The sequence below is a fragment of the Balaenoptera borealis genome (assembly GCF_965194805.1).
Source record: "Balaenoptera borealis genome assembly, contig: HAP1_SCAFFOLD_42, whole genome shotgun sequence".
Classification (NCBI taxonomy): domain Eukaryota; kingdom Metazoa; phylum Chordata; class Mammalia; order Artiodactyla; family Balaenopteridae; genus Balaenoptera; species Balaenoptera borealis.
In genome coordinates this window covers 728619-750555 of record NW_028124003.1, presented here as the reverse complement: position 1 = coordinate 750555, position 21937 = coordinate 728619, and positions in this window count along the sequence as shown.

The following is a 21937-nucleotide window of genomic DNA, read 5'->3' as shown; positions in this document are numbered from 1 at the left end:
GAGATTGCTAGTAAAGTGGCTGGAATGGCGAACCCGGGCACAAGCTGATGAGAAATGAGGTGCGTTTTAGAAACCTTTCCCCATCACACGGTGTACCATCTTCTGGGTATCTCATGCATGTTTTCGATGTAGGAAGATGCCCTTGAACCTGGCGATTTGGGACCCATGCGATGGGTACCATGCAGTATTACTTTAAAGGGTCTGCGTTTGCTCACCCAACCTCACCAAACCTCTCAGCCCCAAGAGTGTCCACCCTTATGTCTCATCCAGCTGTGGGTCTAGATATGGTCAATCCAGGTTGCATCACAGCCCCTGAACGCATTGTTTAAGAATTTCTATCTCTTTCACTGTCTTTGTTTCATGGGTTTTTCAAAGTAATTTATTTTTATAATGGGGTTTAGCTGCTTTTCACTGCTGTGTTTATGCCGCTTTACACCCACTTGACACACTAACAGAAAGATATCAATACATAAGTTTTAAGATTATTACTAGTCGGATATATTCTTGTGCGGTGAATAGGGCGTGTTGAGTCCAGTTCTCTGAGCAAAGAGTAGGTCTTGTCTATTACATATTGGTTTTATGGAACGGTATCTGAGCTAATTTGAAACCCTTGTTTTATGTATCACCCCACCTCACCTTTCCCGTTAAGCAGCCATAGTGTGTTTTCTGCATGTGTGACTCTGTTCTGTTTTGTAATTCAGTTCAAGTGTAACGGTTTTTACATTCCCTCTATCAGTGATACCTTATGAGAAGTGTCCTTTTCTGTGTGACTTATTTCACTTAGAGTCGTTGTACCTAAATCCACTCATCATGCTGCTACTAGCCTTATGACATTGATTTCACGGCTGAGTGATATTCCATTGTACATAAGGACCACAACTTCTTTATCCATTTTTCTCTTTCCTGGGATATTGAAGGTGGAATGAAGTGGAGGTCCTTGTCAACAGAGCAGCCCTAAACTTTGGGGTGCTTGTGTCTTGCTGATTTTTCATTTTCCCAATTTATACCCCCATGAGTGGAAGTGCCCTATGCTCTCTAAGCTTTGCTTTTTAGACGTTTCAGGACTCACCGTACACTTCTCCAGAGTGGCTGTTGACAATTTACATCCCGCCCATCAGTGTAGCAAGGCTCCCATTTCTCCATGGCCTGTCCTGCATTTCTGGTTTTGACACTTTTTTCAGCATGGCCCTTTTAACCGATGGGAAGCGAGACTTCTTTGTAGCGCTGATTTGCCTTTCCAGGTTGCTTGGTTGGCCAAAAAGGGCGTATGCGTTTTTTCCTGAATATATTCAGGAAAAAACGCATACGCCCTTTTTGGCCAAGGGCATCATTGTCAACGTTTTGCCGCTTTTCATGTGCTTTAAAGGCGATTCGAATCTACCTCCTGAAATCTGTTTCCTGCAATTCTGCCTTGATTTCAAATCCTCTTCTTTGCCTTCCCTCAATATATTTGTGGACGAGAGTTATCATTTATAACTCAGCAGGTTTGTGAATTGCAGTTCCCTGAACCTCCATTTTGCAACTCGCTTTTTAGGGAGCTGGCCGCAAAAGCGCAGGATGCCTTCAGGCCCTGTTCTGGTTCCGGGGGCAGGCTGAGCCTGTGGTTAATTCTTCTTCCTGATGGGAAAATAGAGTGACCTGTGCCTGTCCCAACACCAAGAGCTAGTCTCTCATTGGTTCCACGTCTTCCCGTTCATCCTCAGGACAAATTGCAACCTGTACGGAGCAGGAAGTTAAAGGTGCTGATGCTCCAAGTAGGGAGATTGCTAGTAAAGTGGCTGGTATAGCGAACCCGGGCACAAGGAGATGAGAAATGAGATGCGTTTTAGAAACCTTTCCACATCACACGGTGTACCATCTTCTGGGTTTCTCATGCATGTTTTCGATGTAGGAAGATGCCCTTGAACCTGGAGATTTGGGACCCATGCGATGGGTACCACGCAGTATTACTTTAAAGGGTCTGCGTTTGCTCACCCAACCTCACCAAACCTCTCAGCCGCAACAGTGTCCACCCTTATGTCTCATCCAGCTGTGGGTCTAGATATGGTCAATCCAGGTTGCATCACAGCCCGTGAACACATTGTGTAAGAATTTCTCTCTCTTTCACTGTCTTTGTTTCATGGGTTTTTCAAAGTAATTTATTTTTATAATGGGGTTTAGCTGCTTTTCACTGCTGTGTTTATGCCGCTTTTTACCCACTTGACACACTAACAGAGACATATCAATACATAGGTTTTAAGATTATTACTAGTCAGATATATTCTTGTGCGGTGAATAGGGCGTGTTGAGTCCAGTTCTCTGAGCAAGGAGTAGGTCTTGTCTATTACATATTGGGTTTATGGAACGGTATCTGAGCTAATTTGAAACCCTTGTTTTATGTATCACCCCACCTCACCTTTCCCGTTAAGCAGCCATAGTGTGTTTTCTGCATGTGTGACTCTGTTCTGTTTTGTAATTCAGTTCAAGTGTAACGGTTTTTACATTCCCTCTATAAGTGATACCTTATGAGAAGTGTCCTTTGCTGTGTGACTTATTTCACTTAGAGTCGTCGTACCTAAATCCACTCATCATGCTGCTACTAGCCTTATGACATTGATTTCACGGCTGAGTGATATTCCATTGTACATAAGGACCACAACTTCTTTATCCATTTTTCTCTTTCCTGGGATATTGAAGGTGGAATGAAGTGGAGGTCCTTGTCAACAGAGCAGCCCTAAACTTTGGGGTGCTTGTGTCTTGCTGATTTTTCATTTTCCCAATTTATACCCCCATGAGTGGAAGTGCCCTATGCTCTCTAAGCTTTGCTTTTTAGACGTTTCAGGACTCACCGTACACTTCTCCAGAGTGGCTGTTGACAATTTACATCCCGCCCATCAGTGTAGCAAGGCTCCCATTTCTCCATGGCCTGTCCTGCATTTCTGGTTTTGACACTTTTTTCAGCATGGCCCTTTTGACCGATGGGAAGCGAGACATCTTTGTAGCGCTGATTTGCCTTTCCAGGTTGCTTGGTTGGCCAAAAAGGGCGTATGCGTTTTTTCCTGAATATATTCAGGAAAAAACGCATACGCCCTTTTTGGCCAAGGGCATCATTGTCAACGTTTTGCCGCTTTTCATGTGCTTTAAAGGCGATTCGAATCTACCTCCTGAAATCTGTTTCCTGCAATTCTGCATTGATTTCAAATCCTCTTCTTTGCCTTCCCTCAATATATTTGTGGATGAGAGTTATCATTTATAACTCTGCAGGTTTGTGAATTGCAGTGCCCTGAACCTCCATTTTACAACTCGCTCTTTAGGGAGCTGGCCGCAAAAGCGCAGGATGGCTTAAGGCCCTGTCCTGGTTCCGGGGGGCAGGCTGAGCCTGTGGTTAATTCTTCTTCCTGATGGGAAAATAGAGTGACCTGTGCCTGTCCCAACACCAAGAGCTAGTCTTTCATTGGTTCCACGTCTTCCCGTTCATCCTCAGGACAAATTGCAACCTGTACGGAACAGGAGGTTAAAGGTGCTGATGCTCCAAGGAGGGAGATTGCTAGTAAAGTGGCTGGAATGGCGAACCCGGGCACAAGCAGATGAGAAATGAGGTGCGTTTTAGAAACCTTTCCCCATCACACGGTGTACCATCTTCTGGGTATCTCATGCATGTTTTCGATGTAGGAAGATGCCCTTGAACCTGGAGATTTGGGACCCATGCAATGGGTACCACGCAGTAATACTTTAAAGGGTCTGCGTTTGCTCACCCAACCTCACCAAACCTCTCAGCCGCAACAGTGTCCACCCTTATGTCTCATCCAGCTGTGGGTCTAGATATGGTCAATCCAGGTTGCATCACAGCCCCTGAACGCATTGTGTAAGAATTCCTCTCTCTTTCACTGTCTTTGTTTCATGGGTTTTTCAAAGTAATTTATTTTTATAATGGGGTTTAGCTGCTTTTCACTGCTGTGTTTATGCCGCTTTACACCCACTTGACACACTAACAGAAAGATATCAATACATAAGTTTTAAGATTATTACTAGTCGGATATATTCTTGTGCGGTGAATAGGGCGTGTTGAGTCCAGTTCTCTGAGCAAAGAGTAGGTCTTGTCTATTACATATTGGTTTTATGGAACGGTATCTGAGCTAATTTGAAACCCTTGTTTTATGTATCACCCCACCTCACCTTTCCCGTTAAGCAGCCATAGTGTGTTTTCTGCATGTGTGACTCTGTTCTGTTTTGTAATTCAGTTCAAGTGTAACGGTTTTTACATTCCCTCTATCAGTGATACCTTATGAGAAGTGTCCTTTTCTGTGTGACTTATTTCACTTAGAGTCGTTGTACCTAAATCCACTCATCATGCTGCTACTAGCCTTATGACATTGATTTCACGGCTGAGTGATATTCCATTGTACATAAGGACCACAACTTCTTTATCCATTTTTCTCTTTCCTGGGATATTGAAGGTGGAATGAAGTGGAGGTCCTTGTCAACAGAGCAGCCCTAAACTTTGGGGTGCTTGTGTCTTGCTGATTTTTCATTTTCCCAATTTATACCCCCATGAGTGGAAGTGCCCTATGCTCTCTAAGCTTTGCTTTTTAGACGTTTCAGGACTCACCGTACACTTCTCCAGAGTGGCTGTTGACAATTTACATCCCGCCCATCAGTGTAGCAAGGCTCCCATTTCTCCATGGCCTGTCCTGCATTTCTGGTTTTGACACTTTTTTCAGCATGGCCCTTTTAACCGATGGGAAGCGAGACTTCTTTGTAGCGCTGATTTGCCTTTCCAGGTTGCTTGGTTGGCCAAAAAGGGCGTATGCGTTTTTTCCTGAATATATTCAGGAAAAAACGCATACGCCCTTTTTGGCCAAGGGCATCATTGTCAACGTTTTGCCGCTTTTCATGTGCTTTAAAGGCGATTCGAATCTACCTCCTGAAATCTGTTTCCTGCAATTCTGCCTTGATTTCAAATCCTCTTCTTTGCCTTCCCTCAATATATTTGTGGACGAGAGTTATCATTTATAACTCAGCAGGTTTGTGAATTGCAGTTCCCTGAACCTCCATTTTGCAACTCGCTTTTTAGGGAGCTGGCCGCAAAAGCGCAGGATGCCTTCAGGCCCTGTTCTGGTTCCGGGGGCAGGCTGAGCCTGTGGTTAATTCTTCTTCCTGATGGGAAAATAGAGTGACCTGTGCCTGTCCCAACACCAAGAGCTAGTCTCTCATTGGTTCCACGTCTTCCCGTTCATCCTCAGGACAAATTGCAACCTGTACGGAGCAGGAAGTTAAAGGTGCTGATGCTCCAAGTAGGGAGATTGCTAGTAAAGTGGCTGGTATAGCGAACCCGGGCACAAGGAGATGAGAAATGAGATGCGTTTTAGAAACCTTTCCCCATCACACGGTGTACCATCTTCTGGGTTTCTCATGCATGTTTTCGATGTAGGAAGATGCCCTTGAACCTGGAGATTTGGGACCCATGCGATGGGTACCACGCAGTATTACTTTAAAGGGTCTGCGTTTGCTCACCCAACCTCACCAAACCTCTCAGCCGCAACAGTGTCCACCCTTATGTCTCATCCAGCTGTGGGTCTAGATATGGTCAATCCAGGTTGCATCACAGCCCGTGAACACATTGTGTAAGAATTTCTCTCTCTTTCACTGTCTTTGTTTCATGGGTTTTTCAAAGTAATTTATTTTTATAATGGGGTTTAGCTGCTTTTCACTGCTGTGTTTATGCCGCTTTTTACCCACTTGACACACTAACAGAGACATATCAATACATAGGTTTTAAGATTATTACTAGTCAGATATATTCTTGTGCGGTGAATAGGGCGTGTTGAGTCCAGTTCTCTGAGCAAGGAGTAGGTCTTGTCTATTACATATTGGGTTTATGGAACGGTATCTGAGCTAATTTGAAACCCTTGTTTTATGTATCACCCCACCTCACCTTTCCCGTTAAGCAGCCATAGTGTGTTTTCTGCATGTGTGACTCTGTTCTGTTTTGTAATTCAGTTCAAGTGTAACGGTTTTTACATTCCCTCTATAAGTGATACCTTATGAGAAGTGTCCTTTGCTGTGTGACTTATTTCACTTAGAGTCGTCGTACCTAAATCCACTCATCATGCTGCTACTAGCCTTATGACATTGATTTCACGGCTGAGTGATATTCCATTGTACATAAGGACCACAACTTCTTTATCCATTTTTCTCTTTCCTGGGATATTGAAGGTGGAATGAAGTGGAGGTCCTTGTCAACAGAGCAGCCCTAAACTTTGGGGTGCTTGTGTCTTGCTGATTTTTCATTTTCCCAATTTATACCCCCATGAGTGGAAGTGCCCTATGCTCTCTAAGCTTTGCTTTTTAGACGTTTCAGGACTCACCGTACACTTCTCCAGAGTGGCTGTTGACAATTTACATCCCGCCCATCAGTGTAGCAAGGCTCCCATTTCTCCATGGCCTGTCCTGCATTTCTGGTTTTGACACTTTTTTCAGCATGGCCCTTTTGACCGATGGGAAGCGAGACATCTTTGTAGCGCTGATTTGCCTTTCCAGGTTGCTTGGTTGGCCAAAAAGGGCGTATGCGTTTTTTCCTGAATATATTCAGGAAAAAACGCATACGCCCTTTTTGGCCAAGGGCATCATTGTCAACGTTTTGCCGCTTTTCATGTGCTTTAAAGGCGATTCGAATCTACCTCCTGAAATCTGTTTCCTGCAATTCTGCATTGATTTCAAATCCTCTTCTTTGCCTTCCCTCAATATATTTGTGGATGAGAGTTATCATTTATAACTCTGCAGGTTTGTGAATTGCAGTGCCCTGAACCTCCATTTTACAACTCGCTCTTTAGGGAGCTGGCCGCAAAAGCGCAGGATGGCTTAAGGCCCTGTCCTGGTTCCGGGGGGCAGGCTGAGCCTGTGGTTAATTCTTCTTCCTGATGGGAAAATAGAGTGACCTGTGCCTGTCCCAACACCAAGAGCTAGTCTTTCATTGGTTCCACGTCTTCCCGTTCATCCTCAGGACAAATTGCAACCTGTACGGAACAGGAGGTTAAAGGTGCTGATGCTCCAAGGAGGGAGATTGCTAGTAAAGTGGCTGGAATGGCGAACCCGGGCACAAGCAGATGAGAAATGAGGTGCGTTTTAGAAACCTTTCCCCATCACACGGTGTACCATCTTCTGGGTATCTCATGCATGTTTTCGATGTAGGAAGATGCCCTTGAACCTGGAGATTTGGGACCCATGCAATGGGTACCACGCAGTAATACTTTAAAGGGTCTGCGTTTGCTCACCCAACCTCACCAAACCTCTCAGCCGCAACAGTGTCCACCCTTATGTCTCATCCAGCTGTGGGTCTAGATATGGTCAATCCAGGTTGCATCACAGCCCCTGAACGCATTGTGTAAGAATTCCTCTCTCTTTCACTGTCTTTGTTTCATGGGTTTTTCAAAGTAATTTATTTTTATAATGGGGTTTAGCTGCTTTTCACTGCTGTGTTTATGCCGCTTTACACCCACTTGACACACTAACAGAAAGATATCAATACATAAGTTTTAAGATTATTACTAGTCGGATATATTCTTGTGCGGTGAATAGGGCGTGTTGAGTCCAGTTCTCTGAGCAAAGAGTAGGTCTTGTCTATTACATATTGGTTTTATGGAACGGTATCTGAGCTAATTTGAAACCCTTGTTTTATGTATCACCCCACCTCACCTTTCCCGTTAAGCAGCCATAGTGTGTTTTCTGCATGTGTGACTCTGTTCTGTTTTGTAATTCAGTTCAAGTGTAACGGTTTTTACATTCCCTCTATCAGTGATACCTTATGAGAAGTGTCCTTTTCTGTGTGACTTATTTCACTTAGAGTCGTTGTACCTAAATCCACTCATCATGCTGCTACTAGCCTTATGACATTGATTTCACGGCTGAGTGATATTCCATTGTACATAAGGACCACAACTTCTTTATCCATTTTTCTCTTTCCTGGGATATTGAAGGTGGAATGAAGTGGAGGTCCTTGTCAACAGAGCAGCCCTAAACTTTGGGGTGCTTGTGTCTTGCTGATTTTTCATTTTCCCAATTTATACCCCCATGAGTGGAAGTGCCCTATGCTCTCTAAGCTTTGCTTTTTAGACGTTTCAGGACTCACCGTACACTTCTCCAGAGTGGCTGTTGACAATTTACATCCCGCCCATCAGTGTAGCAAGGCTCCCATTTCTCCATGGCCTGTCCTGCATTTCTGGTTTTGACACTTTTTTCAGCATGGCCCTTTTAACCGATGGGAAGCGAGACTTCTTTGTAGCGCTGATTTGCCTTTCCAGGTTGCTTGGTTGGCCAAAAAGGGCGTATGCGTTTTTTCCTGAATATATTCAGGAAAAAACGCATACGCCCTTTTTGGCCAAGGGCATCATTGTCAACGTTTTGCCGCTTTTCATGTGCTTTAAAGGCGATTCGAATCTACCTCCTGAAATCTGTTTCCTGCAATTCTGCCTTGATTTCAAATCCTCTTCTTTGCCTTCCCTCAATATATTTGTGGATGAGAGTTATCATTTATAACTCTGCAGGTTTGTGAATTGCAGTGCCCTGAACCTCCATTTTACAACTCGCTTTTTAGGGAGCTGGCCGCAAAAGCGCAGGATGGCTTCAGGCCCTGTTCTGGTTCCGGGGGGGAGGCTGAGCCTGTGGTTAATTCTTCTTCCTGATGGGAAAATAGAGTGACCTGTGCCTGTCCCAACACCAAGAGCTAGTCTTTCATTGGTTCCACGTCTTCCCGTTCATCCTCAGTACAAATTGCAACCTGTACGGAACAGGAGGTTAAAGGTGCTGATGCTCCAAGGAGGGAGATTGCTAGTAAAGTGGCTGGAATGGCGAACCCGGGCACAAGCAGATGAGAAATGAGGTGCGTTTTAGAAACCTTTCCCCATCACACGGTGTACCATCTTCTGGGTATCTCTTGCATGTTTTCGATGTAGGAAGATGACCTTGAACCTGGAGATTTGGGACCCATGCGATGGGTACCACGCAGTATTACTTTAAAGGGTCTGCGTTTGCTCACCCAACCTCACCAAACCTCTCAGCCGCAACAGTGTCCACCCTTATGTCTCATCCAGCTGTGGGTCTAGATATGGTCAATGAAGGTTGCATCACAGACCCTGAACGCATTGTGTAAGAATTTCTCTCTCTTTCACTGTCTTTGTTTCATGGGTTTTTCAAAATAATTTATTTTTATAATGGGGTTTAGCTGCTTTTCACTGCTGTGTTTATGCCGCTTTTTACCCACTTGACACACTAACAGAGAGATATCAATACATAGGTTTTAAGATTATTACTAGTCAGATATATTCTTGTGTGGTGAATAGGGCGTGTTGAGTCCAGTTCTCTGAGCAAGGAGTAGGTCTTGTCTATTACATATTGGGTTTATGGAACGGTATCTGAGCTAATTTGAATCCCTTGTTTTATGTATCACCCCACCTCACCTTTCCCGTTAAGCAGCCATAGTGTGTTTTCTGCATGTGTGACTCTGTTCTGTTTTGTAATTCAGTTCAAGTGTAACGGTTTTTACATTCCCTCTATCAGTGATACCTTATGAGAAGTGTCCTTTTCTGTGTGACTTATTTCACTTAGAGTCGTCGTACCTAAATCCACTCATCATGCTGCTACTAGCCTTATGACATTGATTTCATGGCTGAGTGATATTCCATTGTACATAAGGACCACAACTTCTTTATCCATTTTTCTCTTTCCTGCGATATTGAAGGTGGAATGAAGTGGAGGTCCTTGTCAACAGAGCAGCCCTAAACTTTGGGGTGCTTGTGTCTTGCTGATTTTTCATTTTCCCAATTTATACCCCCATGAGTGGAAGTGCCCTATGCTCTCTAAGCTTTGCTTTTTAGACGTTTCAGGACTCACCGTACACTTCTCCAGAGTGGCTGTTGACAATTTACATCCCGCCCATCAGTGTAGCAAGGCTCCCATTTCTCCATGGCCTGTCCTGCATTTCTGGTTTTGACACTTTTTTCAGCATGGCCCTTTTGACCGATGGGAAGCGAGACATCTTTGTAGCGCTGATTTGCCTTTCCAGGTTGCTTGGTTGGCCAAAAAGGGCGTATGCGTTTTTTCCTGAATATATTCAGGAAAAAACGCATACGCCCTTTTTGGCCAAGGGCATCATTGTCAACGTTTTGCCGCTTTTCATGTGCTTTAAAGGCGATTCGAATCTACCTCCTGAAATCTGTTTCCTGCAATTCTGCCTTGATTTCAAATCCTCTTCTTTGCCTTCCCTCAATATATTTGTGGATGAGAGTTATCATTTATAACTCTGCAGGTTTGTGAATTGCAGTGCCCTGAACCTCCATTTTACAACTCGCTTTTTAGGGAGCTGGCCGCAAAAGCGCAGGATGGCTTCAGGCCCTGTTCTGGTTCCGGGGGGCAGGCTGAGCCTGTGGTTAATTCTTCTTCCTGATGGGAAAATAGAGTGACCTGTGCCAGTCCCAACACCAAGAGCTAGTCTTTCATTGGTTCCACGTCTTCCCGTTCATCCTCAGTACAAATTGCAACCTGTACGGAACAGGAGGTTAAAGGTGCTGATGCTCCAAGGAGGGAGATTGCTAGTAAAGTGGCTGGAATGGCGAACCCGGGCACAAGCAGATGAGAAATGAGGTGCGTTTTAGAAACCTTTCCCCATCACACGGTGTACCATCTTCTGGGTATCTCATGCATGTTTTCGATGTAGGAAGATGACCTTGAACCTGGAGATTTGGGACCCATGCGATGGGTACCACGCAGTATTACTTTAAAGGGTCTGCGTTTGCTCACCCAACCTCACCAAACCTCTCAGCCGCAACAGTGTCCACCCTTATGTCTCATCCAGCTGTGGGTCTAGATATGGTCAATCCAGGTTGCATCACAGCCCCTGAACGCATTGTGTAAGAATTTCTCTCTCTTTCACTGTCTTTGTTTCATGGGTTTTTCAAAATAATTTATTTTTATAATGGGGTTTAGCTGCTTTTCACTGCTGTGTTTATGCCGCTTTTTACCCACTTGACACACTAACAGAGAGATATCAATACATAGGTTTTAAGATTATTACTAGTCAGATATATTCTTGTGTGGTGAATAGGGCGTGTTGAGTCCAGTTCTCTGAGCAAGGAGTAGGTCTTGTCTATTACATATTGGGTTTATGGAACGGTATCTGAGCTAATTTGAATCCCTTGTTTTATGTATCACCCCACCTCACCTTTCCCGTTAAGCAGCCATAGTGTGTTTTCTGCATGTGTGACTCTGTTCTGTTTTCTGATTCAGTTCAAGTGTAACGGTTTTTACATTCCCTCTATAAGTGATACCTTATGAGAAGTGTCCTTTTCTGTGTGACTTATTTCACTTAGAATCGTCGTACCTAAATCCACTCATCATGCTGCTACTAGCCTTATGACATTGATTTCATGGCTGAGTGATATTCCATTGTACATAAGGACCACAACTTCTTTATCCATTTTTCTCTTTCCTGGGATATTGAAGGTGGAATGAAGTGGAGGTCCTTGTCAACAGAGCAGCCCTCAACTTTGGGGTGCTTGTGTCTTGCTGATTTTTCATTTTCCCAATTTATACCCCCATGAGTGGAAGTGCCCTATGCTCTCTAAGCTGTGTTTTTTAGAGGTTTCAGGACACACCGTACACTTCTGCAGAGTGGCTGTTGGCAATTTACATCCCGCCCATCAGTATAGGAAGGCTCCCATTTCTCCATGGCCTGTCCTGCATTTCTGGTTTTGACATTTTTTTCAGCATGGCCCTTTTGACCGATGGGAAGCGAGACTTTTTTGTAGCGCTGATTTGCCTTTCGAGGTTACTTGGTTGGCCAAAAAGGGCGTATGCGTTTTTTCCTGAATATATTCAGGAAAAAACGCATACGCCCTTTTTGGCCAAGGGCATCATTGTCAACGATTTTCTGCTTTTCATGTGATTTAAAGGCGATTCGAATCTACCTCCTGAAATCTGTTTCCTGCAATTCTGCCTTGATTTCAAATCCTCTTCTTTGCCTTCCCTCAATATATTTGTGGATGAGAGTTATCATTTATAACTCTGCAGGTTTGTGAATTGCAGTGCCCTGAACCTCCATTTTACAACTCGCTTTTTAGGGAGCTGGCCGCAAAAGCGCAGGATGGCTTCAGGCCCTGTTCTGGTTCCGGGGGGCAGGCTGAGCCTGTGGTTAATTCTTCTTCCTGATGGGAAAATAGAGTGACCTGTGCCTGTCCCAACACCAAGAGCTAGTCTTTCATTGGTTCCACGTCTTCCCGTTCATCCTCAGTACAAATTGCAACCTGTACGGAACAGGAGGTTAAAGGTGCTGATGCTCCAAGGAGGGAGATTGCTAGTAAAGTGGCTGGAATGGCGAACCCGGGCACAAGCAAATGAGAAATGAGTTGCGTTTTAGAAACCTTTCCCCATCACACGGTGTACCATCTTCTGGGTATCTCATGCATGTTTTCGATGTAGGAAGATGCCCTTGAACCTGGAGATTTGGGACCCATGCGATGGGTACCACGCAGTATTACTTTAAAGGGTCTGCGTTTGCTCACCCAACCTCACCAAACCTCTCAGCCGCAACAGTGTCCACCCTTATGTCTCATCCAGCTGTGGGTCTAGATATGGTCAATCCAGGTTGCATCACAGCCCCTGAACGCATTGTGTAAGAATTTCGCTCTCTTTCACTGTCTTTGTTTCACGGGTTTTTCAAAGTAATTTATTTTTATAATGGGGTTTAGCTGCTTTTCACTGCTGTGTTTATGCCGCTTTACACCCACTTGACACACTAACAGAGAGATATCAATACATAGGTTTTAAGATTATTACTAGTCAGATATATTCTTGTGCGGTGAATAGGGCGTGTTGAGTCCAGTTCTCTGAGCAAGGAGTAGGTCTTGTCTATTACATATTGGTTTTATGGAACGGTATCTGAGCTAATTTGAAACCCTTGTTTTATGTATCACCCCACCTCACCTTTCCCGTTAAGCAGCCATAGTGTGTTTTCTGCATGTGTGACTCTGTTCTGTTTTGTAATTCAGTTCAAGTGTAACGGTTTTTACATTCCCTCTATCAGTGATACCTTATGAGAAGTGTCTTTTTCTGTGTGAATTATTTCACTTAGAGTCGTCGTACCTAAATCCACTCATCATGCTGCTACTAGCCTTATGACATTGATTTCATGGCTGAGTGATATTCCATTGTACATAAGACCACAACTTCTTTATCCATTTTTCTCTTTCCTGGGATATTGAAGGTGGAACGAAGTGGAGGTCCTTGTCAACAGAGCAGCCCTAAACTTTGGGGTGCTTGTGTCTTGCTGATTTTTCATTTTCCCAATTTATACCCCCATGAGTGGAAGTGCCCTATCCTCTCTAAGCTTTGCTTTTTAGACGTTTCAGGACTCACCGTACACTTCTCCAGAGTGGCTGTTGACAATTTACATCCCGCCCATCAGTGTAGCAAGGCTCCCATTTCTCCATGGCCTGTCCTGCATTTCTGGTTTTGACACTTTTTTCAGCATGGCCCTTTTGACCGATGGGAAGCGAGACATCTTTGTAGCGCTGATTTGCCTTTCCAGGTTGCTTGGTTGGCCAAAAAGGGCGTATGCGTTTTTTCCTGAATATATTCAGGAAAAAACGCATACGCCCTTTTTGGCCAAGGGCATCATTGTCAACGTTTTGCCGCTTTTCATGTGCTTTAAAGGCGATTCGAATCTACCTCCTGAAATCTGTTTCCTGCAATTCTGCCTTGATTTCAAATCCTCTTCTTTGCCTTCCCTCAATATATTTGTGGATGAGAGTTATCATTTATAACTCTGCAGGTTTGTGAATTGCAGTGCCCTGAACCTCCATTTTACAACTCGCTTTTTAGGGAGCTGGCCGCAAAAGCGCAGGATGGCTTCAGGCCCTGTTCTGGTTCCGGGGGGCAGGCTGAGCCTGTGGTTAATTCTTCTTCCTGATGGGAAAATAGAGTGACCTGTGCCTGTCCCAACACCAAGAGCTAGTCTCTCGTTGGTTCCACGTCTTCCCGTTCAACTTCAGGACAAATTGCAACCTGTACGGAACAGGAGGTTAAAGGTGCTGATGCTCCAAGGAGGGAGATTGCTAGTAAAGTGGCTGCAATGGCGAACCCGGGCACAAGCAGATGAGAAATGAGGTGCGTTTTAGAAACCTATCCCCATCACACGGTGTACCATCTTCTGGGTATCTCATGCATGTTTTCGATGTAGGAAGATGCCCTTGAACCTGGAGATTTGGGACCCATGCGATGGGTACCACGCAGTATTACTTTAAAGGGTCTGCGTTTGCTCACCCAACCTCACCAAACCTCTCAGCCGCAACAGTGTCCACCCTTATGTCTCATCCAGCTGTGGGTCTAGATATGGTCAATCCAGGTTGCATCACAGCCCCTGAACGCATTGTGTAAGAATTTCTCTCTCTTTCACTGTCTTTGTTTCATGGGTTTTTCAAAGTAATTTATTTTTATAATGGGGTTTAGCTGCTTTTCACTGCTGTGTTTATGCCGCTTTTTACCCACTTGACACACTAACAGAGAGATATCAATACATAGGTTTTAAGATTATTACTAGTCAGATATATTCTTGTGCGGTGAATAGGGCGTGTTGAGTCCAGTTCTCTGAGCAAGGAGTAGGTCTTGTCTATTACATATTGGGTTTATGGAACGGTATCTGAGCTAATTTGAATCCCTTGTTTTATGTATCACCCCACCTCACCTTTCCCGTTAAGCAGCCATAGTGTGTTTTCTGCATGTGTGACTCTGTTCTGTTTTGTAATTCAGTTCAAGTGTAACGGTTTTTACATTCCCTCTATAAGTGATACCTTATGAGAAGTGTCCTTTTCTGTGTGACTTATTTCACTTAGAGTCGTCGTACCTAAATCCACTCATCATGCTGGTACTAGCCTTATGACATTGATTTCACGGCTGAGTGATATTCCATTGTACATAAGGACCACAACTTCTTTATCCATTTTTCTCTTTCCTGGGATATTGAAGGTGGAATGAAGTGGAGGTCCTTGTCAACAGAGCAGCCCTAAACTTTGGGGTGCTTGTGTCTTGCTGATTTTTAATTTTCCCAATTTATAACCCCATGAGTGGAAGTGCCCTATGCTCTCTAAGCTTTGTTTTTTAGATGTTTCAGGACTCACCGTACGCTTCTCCAGAGTGGCTTTTGGCAATTTACATCCCGCCCATCAGTGTAGCAAGGCTCCCATTTCTCCATGGCCTGTCCTGCATTTCTGGTTTTGACACTTTTTTCAGCATGGCCCTTTTGACCGATGGGAAGCGAGACATCTTTGTAGCGCTGATTTGCCTTTCCAGGTTGCTTGGTTGGCCAAAAAGGGCGTATGCGTTTTTTCCTGAATATATTCAGGAAAAAACGCATACGCCCTTTTTGGCCAAGGGCATCATTGTCAACGTTTTGCCGCTTTTCATGTGCTTTAAAGGCGATTCGAATCTACCTCCTGAAATCTGTTTCCTGCAATTCTGCCTTGATTTCAAATCCTCTTCTTTGCCTTCCCTCAATATATTTGTGGATGAGAGTTATCATTTATAACTCTGCAGGTTTGTGAATTGCAGTGCCCTGAACCTCCATTTTACAACTCGCTTTTTTGGGAGCTGGCCGCAAAAGCGCAGGATGGCTTCAGGCCCTGTTCTGGTTCCGGGAGGCAGGCTGAGCCTGTGGTTAATTCTTCTTCCTGATGGGAAAATAGATTGACCTGTGCCTGTCCCAACACCAAGAGCTAGTCTCTCGTTGGTTCCACGTCTTCCCGTTCATCCTCAGGACAAATTGCAACCTGTATGGAACAGGAGGTTAAAGGTGCTGATGCTCCAAGTAGGGAGCTTGCTAGTAAAGTGGCTGGAATGGCGAACCCGGGCACAAGGAGATGAGAAATGAGGTGCGTTTTAGAAACCTTTCCCCATCACACGGTGTACCATCTTCTGGGTTTCTCATGCATGTTTTTGATGTAGGAAGATGCCCTTGAACCTGGAGATTTGGGACCCTTGCGATGGGAACCACGCAGTATTACTTTAAAGGGTCTGCGTTTGCTCACCCAACCTCACCAAACCTGTCAGCCCCAAGAGTGTCCACCCTTATGTCTCATCCAGCTGTGCGTCTAGATATGGTCAATCCAGGTTGCATCACAGCCCCTGAACGCATTGTGTAAGAATTTCTCTCTCTTTCACTGTCTTTGTTTCATGGGTGTTTCAAAGTAATTTATTTTTATAATGGGGTTTAGCTGCTTTTCACTGCTGTGTTTATGCCGCTTTACACCCACTTGACACACTAACAGAGAGATATCAATACATAGGTTTTACGATTATTATTAGTCAGATATATTCTTGTGCGGTGAATAGGGCGTGTTGAGTCCAGTTCTCTGAGCAAGGAGTAGGTCTTGTCTATTACATATTGGGTTTATGGAACGGTATCTGAGCTAATTTGATACCCTTGTTTTATGTATCACCCCACCTCACCTTTCCCGTTAAGCAGCCATAGTGTGTTTTCTGCATGTGTGACTCTGTTCTGTTTTGTAATTCAGTTCAAGTGTAACGGTTTTTACATTCCCTCTATCAGTGATACCTTATGAGAAGTGTCCTTTTCTGTGTGACTTATTTCACTTAGAATCGTCGTACCTAAATCCACTCATCATGCTGCTACTAACCTTACGACATTGATTTCATGGCTGAGTGATATTCCATTGTACATAAGGACCACAACTTCTTTATCCATTTTTCTCTTTCCTGGGATATTTAAGGTGGAATGAAGTGGAGGTCCTGGTCAACAGAGCAGCCCTAAACTTTGGGGTGCTTGTGTCTTGCTGATTTTTAATTTTCCCAATTTATACCCCCATGAGTGGGAGTGCCCTATGCTCTCTAAGCTGTGTTTTTCAGATGTTTCAGGACTCACCGGACACTTCTCCAGAGTGGCTCTTGGCAATTTACATCCCGCCCATCAGTGTAGCAAGGCTCCCATTTCTCCATGGCCTGTCCTGCATTTCTGGTTTTGACACTTTTTTCAGCATGGCCCTTTTGACCGATGGGAAGCGAGACATCTTTGTAGCGCTGATTTGCCTTTCCAGGTTGCTTGGTTGGCCAAAAGGGGCGTATGCGTTTTTTCCTGAATATATTCAGGAGAAAACGCATACGCCCTTTTTGGCCAAGGGCATCATTGTCAACGTTTTGCCGCTTTTCATGTACTTTAAAGGCTATTCGAATCTACCTCCTGAAATCTGTTTCCTGCAATTCTGCCTTGATTTCAAATCCTCTTCTTTGCCTTCCCTCAATATATATGTGGACGAGAGTTATCATTTATAACTCTGCAGGTTTGTGAATTGCAGTGCCCTGAACCTCCATTTTACAACTCGCTTTTTTGGGAGCTGGCCGCAAAAGCGCAGGATGGCTTCAGGCCCTGTTCTGGTTCCGGGGGGCAGGATGAGCCTGTGGTTAATTCTTCTTCCTGATGGGAAAATAGAGTGACCTGTGCCTGTCCCTACACCAAGAGCTAGTCTCTCATTGGTTCCAAGTCTTCCCGTTCATCCTCAGGACAAATTGCAACCTGTATGGAACAGGAGGTTAAAGGTGCTGATGCTCCAAGTAGGGAGCTTGCTAGTAAAGTGGCTGGAATGGCGAACCCGGGCACAAGGAGATGAGAAATGAGGTGCGTTTTAGAAACCTTTCCCCATCACACGGTGTACCATCTTCTGGGTTTCTCATGCATGTTTTTGATGTAGGAAGATGCCCTTGAACCTGGAGATTTGGGACCCTTGCGATGGGAACCACGCAGTATTACTTTAAAGGGTCTGCGTTTGCTCACCCAACCTCACCAAACCTGTCAGCCCCAAGAGTGTCCACCCTTATGTCTCATCCAGCTGTGCGTCTAGATATGGTCAATCCAGGTTGCATCACAGCCCCTGAACGCATTGTGTAAGAATTTCTCTCTCTTTCACTGTCTTTGTTTCATGGGTGTTTCAAAGTAATTTATTTTTATAATGGGGTTTAGCTGCTTTTCACTGCTGTGTTTATGCCGCTTTACACCCACTTGACACACTAACAGAGAGATATCAATACATAGGTTTTACGATTATTATTAGTCAGATATATTCTTGTGCGGTGAATAGGGCGTGTTGAGTCCAGTTCTCTGAGCAAGGAGTAGGTCTTGTCTATTACATATTGGGTTTATGGAACGGTATCTGAGCTAATTTGATACCCTTGTTTTATGTATCACCCCACCTCACCTTTCCCGTTAAGCAGCCATAGTGTGTTTTCTGCATGTGTGACTCTGTTCTGTTTTGTAATTCAGTTCAAGTGTAACGGTTTTTACATTCCCTCTATCAGTGATACCTTATGAGAAGTGTCCTTTTCTGTGTGACTTATTTCACTTAGAATCGTCGTACCTAAATCCACTCATCATGCTGCTACTAACCTTACGACATTGATTTCATGGCTGAGTGATATTCCATTGTACATAAGGACCACAACTTCTTTATCCATTTTTCTCTTTCCTGGGATATTTAAGGTGGAATGAAGTGGAGGTCCTGGTCAACAGAGCAGCCCTAAACTTTGGGGTGCTTGTGTCTTGCTGATTTTTAATTTTCCCAATTTATACCCCCATGAGTGGGAGTGCCCTATGCTCTCTAAGCTGTGTTTTTCAGATGTTTCAGGACTCACCGGACACTTCTCCAGAGTGGCTCTTGGCAATTTACATCCCGCCCATCAGTGTAGCAAGGCTCCCATTTCTCCATGGCCTGTCCTGCATTTCTGGTTTTGACACTTTTTTCAGCATGGCCCTTTTGACCGATGGGAAGCGAGACATCTTTGTAGCGCTGATTTGCCTTTCCAGGTTGCTTGGTTGGCCAAAAGGGGCGTATGCGTTTTTTCCTGAATATATTCAGGAGAAAACGCATACGCCCTTTTTGGCCAAGGGCATCATTGTCAACGTTTTGCCGCTTTTCATGTACTTTAAAGGCTATTCGAATCTACCTCCTGAAATCTGTTTCCTGCAATTCTGCCTTGATTTCAAATCCTCTTCTTTGCCTTCCCTCAATATATATGTGGACGAGAGTTATCATTTATAACTCTGCAGGTTTGTGAATTGCAGTGCCCTGAACCTCCATTTTACAACTCGCTTTTTTGGGAGCTGGCCGCAAAAGCGCAGGATGGCTTCAGGCCCTGTTCTGGTTCCGGGGGGCAGGATGAGCCTGTGGTTAATTCTTCTTCCTGATGGGAAAATAGAGTGACCTGTGCCTGTCCCAACACCAAGAGCTAGTCTCTCGTTGGTTCCACGTCTTCCCGTTCATCCTCAGGGCAAATTGCAACCTGTACGGAACAGGAGGTTAAAGGTGCTGATGCTCCAAGTAGGGAGATTGCTAGTAAAGCGGCTGGAATGGCGAACCCGGGCACAAGGAGATGAGAAATGAGGTGCGTTTTAGAAACCTTTTCCCATCACACGGTGCACCATCTTCTGGTTTTTCTCATGCATGTTTTCGATGTAGGAAGATGCCCTTGAACCTGGAGATTTGGGACCCATGCGATGGGTACCACGCAGTATTACTTTAAAGGGTCTGCGTTTGCTCACCCAACCTCACCAAACCTCTCAGCCCCAAGAGTGTCCACCCTTATGTCTCATCCAGCTGTGGGTCTAGATATGGTCAATCCAGGTTGCATCACAGCCCCTGAACGCATTGTGTAAGAATTTCTCTCTCTTTCACTGTCTTTGTTTCATGGGTTTTTCAAAGTAATTTATTTTCATAATGGGATTTAGCTGCTTTTCACTGCTGTGTTTATGCTGCTTTACACCCACTTGACACACTAACAGAGAGATATCAATACATACGTTTTACGATTATTATTAGTCAGATATATTCTTGTGTGGTGAATAGGGCGTGTTGAGTCCAGTTCTCTGAGCAAGGAGTAGGTCTTGTCTATTACATATTGGGTTTATGGAACGGTATCTGAGCTAATTTGATACCCTTGTTTTATGTATCACCCCACCTCACCTTTCCCGTTAAGCAGCCATAGTGTGTTTTCTGCATGTGTGACTCTGTTCTGTTTTGTAATTCAGTTCAAGTGTAACGGTTTTTACATTCCCTCTATCAGTGATACCTTATGAGAAGTGTCCTTTTCTGTGTGACTTATTTCACTTAGAATCGTCGTACCTAAATCCACTCATCATGCTGCTACTAACCTTACGACATTGATTTCATGGCTGAGTGATATTCCATTGTACATAAGGACGACAACTTCTTTACCCATTTTTCTCTTTCCTGGGATATTTAAGGTGGAATGAAGTGGAGGTCCTGGTCAACAGAGCAGCCCTAAACTTTGGGGTGCTTGTGTCTTGCTGATTTTTAATTTTCCCAATTTATACCCCCATGAGTGGAAGTGCCCTATGCTCTCTAAGCTGTGTTTTTCAGATGTTTCAGGACTCACCGGACACTTCTCCAGAGTGGCTCTTGGCAATTTACATCCCGCCCATCAGTGTAGCAAGGCTCCCATTTCTCCATGGCCTGTCCTGCATTTCTGGTTTTGACACTTTTTTCAGCATGGCCCTTTTGACCGATGGGAAGCGAGACTTCTTTGTAGCGCTGATTTGCATTTCCAGGTTGCTTGGTTGGCCAAAAAGGGCATATGCGTTTTTTCCTGAATATATTCAGGAAAAAACGCATACGCCCTTTTTGGCCAAGGGCATCATTGTCAACGTTTTGCCGCTTTTCATGTGCTTTAAAGGCGATTCGTATCTACCTCCTGAAATCTGTTTCCTGCAATTCTGCCTTGATTTCAAATCCTCTTCGTTGCCTTCCCTCAATATATTTGTGGACGAGAGTTATCATTTATAACTCTGCAGGTTTGTGAATTGCAGTGCCCTGAACCTCCATTTTACAACTCGCTTTTTTGGTAGCTGGCCGCAAAAGTGCAGGATGGCTTCAGGCCCTGTTCTGGTTCCGGGGGGCAGGATGAGCCTGTGGTTAATTCTTCTTTCTGAGGGGAAAATAGAGTGACCTGGGCCTGTCCCAACACCAAGAGCTAGTCTCTCGTTGGTTCCACGTCTTCCCGTTTATCCTCAGGACAGATTGCAACCTGTATGGAACAGGAGGTTAAAGGTGCTGATGCTCCAAGTAGGGAGATTGCTAGTAAAGTGGCTGGAATGGCGAACCCGGGCACAAGGAGATGAGAAATGAGGTGCGTTTTAGAAACCTTTCCCCATCACACGGTGTACCATCTTCTGGGTTTCTCATGCATGTTTTTGATGTAGGAAGATGCCCTTGAACCTGGAGATTTGGGACCCATGCGATGGGTACCACGCAGTATTACTTTAAAGGGTCTGCGTTTGCTCACCCAACCTCACCAAACCTCTCAGCCCCAAGAGTGTCCACCCTTATGTCTCATCCAGCTGTGCGTCTAGATATGGTCAATCCAGGTTGCATCACAGCCCCTGAACGCATTGTGTAAGAATTTCTCTCTCTTTCACTGTCTTTCTTTCATGGGTGTTTCAAAGTAATTTATTTTTATAATGGGGTTTAGCTGCTTTTCACTGCTGTGTTTATGCCGCTTTACACCCACTTGACACACTAACAGAGAGATATCAATACATAGGTTTTACGATTATTATTAGTCAGATATATTCTTGTGCGGTGAATAGGGCGTGTTGAGTCCAGTTCTCTGAGCAAGGAGTAGGTCTTGTCTATTACATATTGGGTTTATGGAACGGTATCTGAGCTAATTTGATACCCTTGTTTTATGTATCACCCCACCTCACCTTTTCCGTTAAGCAGCCATAGTGTGTTTTCTGCATGTGTGACTCTGTTCTGTTTTGTAATTCAGTTCAAGTGTAACAGTTTTTACATTCCCTCTATCCGTGATACCTTATGAGAAGTGTCCTTTTCTGTGTGACTTATTTCACTTAGAATCGTCGTACCTAAATCCACTCATCATGCTGCTA